A 5,818-nucleotide genomic window follows, 5' to 3' on the forward strand; every position below is an offset into this window, starting at 1 on the left:
CCATGTAAAGCATGTTTCTGGCGTTGAACGCCAGTTTCATGCTTGTTACTGGCGCTGAGCGCCAGCTTTTCTTCTAGGCACATTCCTGGCGTTCAGCGCCAGAATGTTGCTTGTTTCTGGCGTTCAGCGCTAGTTTCATGCTCTGTTCTGGCGTTGAACGCCAACCAGATGCTCCTTACTGGCGTTGAACGCCAGCCTGTGCTTCCTCCAGGGTGTGATTTTTCTTCTGCTGTTTTTTGATTCTGTTTTTTAATTTTTATATTTTTTTCGTGACTCCACATGATCATATACCTAATAAAACACAAAATAACAATAAAATAAAATAAAATAAAAATTAGATAAATAAAATTGGGTTGCCTCCCAACAAGCGCTTCTTTAATGTCAATAGCTTGACAGTGGGCTCTCATGGAGCCACAAGGTGATCAGGTCAATGTTGTATAGTCCCAACACCAAACATAGAGTTTGGATATGGGGTCTTAACACCAAACTTAGAGTTTGGTTGTGGCCTCCCAACACCAAACTTAGAGTTTGACTGTGGGGGCTCTTCTTGACTCTGAACTGAGAGAAGCTCTTCATGCTTACTCTCTTTTGTCACAGAGGGATGGCCATGTGCCTTAAATACAAGGTAGTCCCCATTCAATTGAAGGACTAGTTCACCTCTGTTGACATCTATCACAGCTCCTGCTGTGGCTAGGAAAGGTCTTCCAAGGATGATGCATTCATCATCTTCCTTCCTAGTGTCTAAGATTATGAAATCAGCAGGGATGTAAAGGCCTTCAACCTTTACTAACACGTCCTCCACTATTCCATAAGCTTGTCTCAATGACTTGTCTGCCAATTGTAATGAGAACAAGGCAGGTTGTACCTCAATGATCCCCAGCTTCTCCATTACAGAGAGTGGCATAAGATTTATCCCTGACCCTAGATCACATAAAGCTTTTTCAAAGGCCATGGTGCCTATGGTACAAGGTATTAAGAACTTGCCAGGATCTTGTCTCTTTTGAGGTAAAATTTACTGAATCCAGGTATCCAATTCACTAATGAGCAAAGAAGGTTCACTTTCCCAAGTCTCATTGCCAAACAACTTGGCATTCAGCTTCATGATAGCTCCTAAATATTGAGCAACTTGCTCTCCAGTCACATCTTCATTCTCTTCAGAGGAAGAATAGTCTTCAGAGCTCATGAATGGCAGAAGGAGATTTAATGGAATCTCTATGGTCTCTATATGAGCCTCAGATTCCTGTGGATCCTTAATAGGAAACTCCTTCTTGCTTGAGGGACGTCCCAGGAGGTCTTCCTCACTAGGATTTTCGTCCTCCTCCTCCCTTGTGCATTCGGCCATATTGATTATATCAATGGCCTTGCACTCTCCTTCTGGATTCTCTTCTGTATTGCTTGGGAGAATACTGGGAGGAGTATCAATGACTTTCTTACTCAGCTGGCCCACTTGTGCCTCCAGATTTCTAATGGAGGATCTTGTTTCACTAATGAAACTGAAAGTGGCCTTTGACAGATCAGAGACTAGATTGGCTAAATTAGAAGTGTTTTGTTCAGAATTCTCTGTCTATTGCTGAGAAGATGATGGGAAAGGCTTGCTATTGCTCAGCCTATTGCGTCCACCATTGTTAAAGCCTTGTTGAGGCTTTTGTTGATCCTTCCATGAGAAATTTGGATGATTTCTCCATGATGAATTATAGGTGTTTCCATAAGGTTCACCCATGTAATTAACCTCTGCCATGGCAGGGTTCTCAGGATCATAAGCTTCTTCAGAACCTGCCTCTTTAGTACTGTTGGATGCATGTTGCCATCCATTCAAATTTTGAGAGATCATGTTGACTTGCTGAGTCAACACTTTGTTCTGAGCCAATATGGCATTCAAAGCATCAATTTCAAGAACTCCTTTCTTCTGAGGTATCCCATTATTCACGGAATTCCTCTCAGAAGTGTACATGAATTGGTTGTTTGCAACCATATTAATGAGTTCTTGAGCCTCTTCAGGCATTTTCTTCAGGTGAATAGATCCACCTGTAGAATGGTCCAATGACATTTTCAAAAATTCAGAGAGACCATAATAGAATATATCTAATATGGTCCATTCTGAAAACATGTCAGATGGACATCTTTTGGTCAGCTGCTTGTATCTTTCCCAAGCTTCATAGAGGGATTCACCATCTTTTTGTTTGAAAGTTTGAACATCCACTCTCAGCTTGCTCAGCTTTTGAGGAGGAAAGAATTTATCCAAGAAGGCTGTGACCAGCTTATCCCAGGAGTCCAGGCTATCCTTAGGTTGTGAATCCAACCATATTCTAGCTCTGTCTCTTACAGCAAAAGGGAAAAGCATGAGTCTGTAGACTTCAAGATCAACTCCATTCGTCTTTACAGTCTCACAGATCTGCAAGAACTCAGTTAAAAACTGATAAGGATCTTCAGATGGAAGTCCATAAAACTTGCAGTTTTGTTGCATTAAGGCAACTAGCTGGGGTTTCAGCTCAAAGTTGTTGGCTCCAATGGCAGAAATGGAGATGCTTCTTCCATCAAATTTGGACGTTGGCTTTGTAAAGTCACCAAGCATTCTCCTTGCATTATTATTGTTTTCGGCTGCCATCTCCTTCTCTTGTTCGAAAATTCCTGAAAGGTTGTTTTTGGATTGTTGTAGTTTAGTTTCTCTTAGTTTCCTTTTCAGAGTCCTTTCAGGTTCAGGATCAATTTCAACAAGAGTGCCTTTTTCCCTGTTCCTGCTCATATGAAAGAGAAGAAAACAAGAAAAGAAAGAGGAATCCTCTATGTCACAATATAGAGATTCCTTTATGTTAGTAGAAAAAGAGAGGGGAGAAGAATGAAGAAAAATGAATAGTCTGTATAAAGAGTAAGGATAGGGGAGGTGAAGAGAAGTGTTAGTAATTAAATAATTAAATAGAATAAGAAAAGAGAGGGGAAATTTCGAAAATAATTTTGAAAAAGGGATTAGCAATTTTCGAAAATTAGAGATAAGATGTAATTGAAATTAAAATTTAAAACAAATAATTAATTAAAAAGAATTTTTTTGAAAAAGAGAGAGGTATTTTCGAAAATTGAAGAGGGAAAAGTAGTTAGGTGGTTTTGAAAAAGATAAGAAACAAACAAAAAGTCAAATAGTTAGTTGAAAAAGATATTAAAATCAAATTTGAAAAAGATAAGAAGATAAGAAGTTAGATAAGATATTTTGAAATAAAATTTTGAAAAAGATAAAATTTTGAGAAGGATAAGATAAAAAGATACAATAAAAATTTTAAGAAAAAGATATTTTGAAAAAGTTTAAATTTTTTTTTTTAAAATGACTTAACTAACAAGAAACTACAAGATAAGATTCTAGAAATTAAAGATTGAACCTTTCTTAACAAGAAAGTAACAAACTTCAAATTTTTGAACCAATCACATTAATTGTTAGCCTATTTTCGAAAATATGATATAAAAGATAAGAAAAAGATTTTTGAAAATATTTTGAAAAAGATTTTTGAAATTTTCGAAAAAGAGGAAAAAAATGGAAAAGCTATGATTTTTGAAAAAGATTTTGAAAAGATAAGATTTTCAAATTTTTGAAAATTTGACTTGACTTGTAAGAAACAACTAATTTTGAAAATTTTTGACTAAGTCAACTCAAATTTTCGAAAATTATGAGAAAAATAAGGAAAAGATATTTTTTTGATTTTTTGAAATTTTTAATTATGAGAGAGAAAAAATTAAAAACGTCATTTTTGTGTTTTTCTCCTTTTTTTATGGATCAAAACAAAGAATGCATGCAAGAACACTATGAATGTCAAGATGAACACCAAGAACACTTTGAAGATCATGATGAACATCAAGAACACAATTTTGAAAAATTTTTAATGCAAAGAAAACATGCAAGACACCAAACTTAGAAATCTTTAATGCATGGACTCTAACAAATGAAAAATGCAGATGAAAAACAACAAACAACACAAAACAAGAAAACATCAAGATCAAACAAGAGGACTTACCAAGAACAACTTGAAGATCATGAAGAATACTATGAATGCATGGATTTTTCGAAAAATGCAAGAAAAAATTTTAAAGCATGCAATTGACACCAAACTTAAAAATTGACTCAAGACTCAAACAAGAACACAAAATATTTTTGGTTTTCTTTTATGATTTTATGATTTTTTTGTATTTTTATTAATTTTTTCGAAAATAAAGTTTGGAAAAACGAAAAAGAAAAGAAAAATTTTGAAAAAGATTTTTGAAAAGAAAATTACTTGATCTGAGCAACAAGATGAACCGTCAGTTGTCCATACTTGAACAATCCCCGGCAACGGCGCCAAAAACTTGGTGGACGAAATTGTGATCAACAATAATGGCTCTTTGGCATGTGCCTAAAAACTAACTCAGCACTTTCTTTTCACAACTCCGTTCAACTTAACCAGCAAGTGTACTGGGTCATCCAAGTAATACCTTACGTGAGTAAGGGTCGATCCCACAGAGATTGTTGGTATGAAGCAAGCTATGGTCACCTTGTAAATCTCAGTTAGGCAGATTAAATGGTTATGGGTTTCGAAAATTAATAATAAATAGAAATTAAAAAGGGATAGAAATACTTATGTAAATCAATAGTGGAAATTTCAGATAGGCGTGTGGAGATGCTAGAATCCTTTCGAATCTCTACTTTCTTATTGCTTTCATCCAATCCTTCTTACTCCTTTCCATGGCAAGCTGTATGTAAGGCATCACCATCATCAATGGCTACTTTTAATCCTCTCGGGAAAATGGTTCTATGCGCTGTCACTGCACGGCTAATCGTCTGGAGGCATCACCCTTGTTGATAGCTACATCTCATCCTCTCAGTGAAAATGGTCCAAATGCTCTGTCACAGCACGACTAATCATCTGTCGGTTCTCAATCAGGTTGGAGTAGAATCCATTGATTCTTTTGCGTTTGTCATCACGCCCAGCCTTCAGGAGTTTGAAGCTCGTCACAGTCATTCAATACCGGAATCCTACTCAGAATACCACAGACAAGGTTAGACTTTCCGGATCCCCATGAATGCTGCCATCTATCTAGCTTATACCACGAAGATTCTGTTGGGGAATCTAAGAGATATGCGCCCGGCCTAAGGTAGAACGGAAGTGGTTGTCAATCACGCGCGTTCATAAGTGAGAATGATGATGAGTGTCACGGATCATCGCATTCATCAAAGTGTTGTGCAACGTATATCTTGGAATAAGAATAAAAGAGAATTGAACAGAAAGTAATAGTAATTGTATTGAAACTTGAGGTACAGCAGAGCTCCACACCCTTAATCTATGGTGTGCAGAAACTCCACTGTTGAAAATACATAAGTGAAAGGTTCAGGCATGGCTGAATGGCTAGCCCCCTGAAACGTGCTCAATGGCCTCCTAAGATGAAGAATAAAACAAAACTGAGACCAAGGATGAAACGTGGTCAAAAGACGTCTAATACAATAGTTAAATGTCCTATATATACTAGACTAGCTACTAGGGTTTACATGAGTAAGTAATTGATGCATAAATCCACTTCCAGGGCCCACTTGGTGTATGTTTGGGCTGAGCTTCATCTATCCACGAGTTGAGGCTTTTCTTGGAGTTGAACTCCAAGTTATAACGTGTTTTGGGCGTTCAACTCCGGATCATGACGTGTTTATGGCGTTTAACTCCAGACAGCAGCATGTACTTGGCGTTCAATGCCAAGTTACGTCGTCAATTTCCGAATAAGGTATGGATTATTATATATTGCTGGAAAGCTCTGGATGTCTACTTTCCAACGCCATTGAGAGTGCGCCATTTGGAGTTCTGTAGCTCCA

The 5,818-nt window shown here is 37.1% G+C and overlaps 1 non-coding gene across 1 annotated transcript; it reads left to right on the forward strand.

Moving 5' to 3' along the window:
- The first annotated feature begins 2,105 nt into the window (after positions 1 to 2,105).
- On the forward strand, positions 2,106 to 2,209 carry LOC130971769 (small nucleolar RNA R71). Its single transcript, XR_009082979.1, has one exon. It is a non-coding gene; the product is annotated as a small nucleolar RNA R71 (small nucleolar RNA).
- Positions 2,210 to 5,818: the final 3,609 nt, after the last annotated feature.

This window comes from Arachis stenosperma, chromosome 3 (genome assembly GCF_014773155.1).
Source record: "Arachis stenosperma cultivar V10309 chromosome 3, arast.V10309.gnm1.PFL2, whole genome shotgun sequence".
Lineage (NCBI taxonomy): Eukaryota > Viridiplantae > Streptophyta > Magnoliopsida > Fabales > Fabaceae > Arachis > Arachis stenosperma.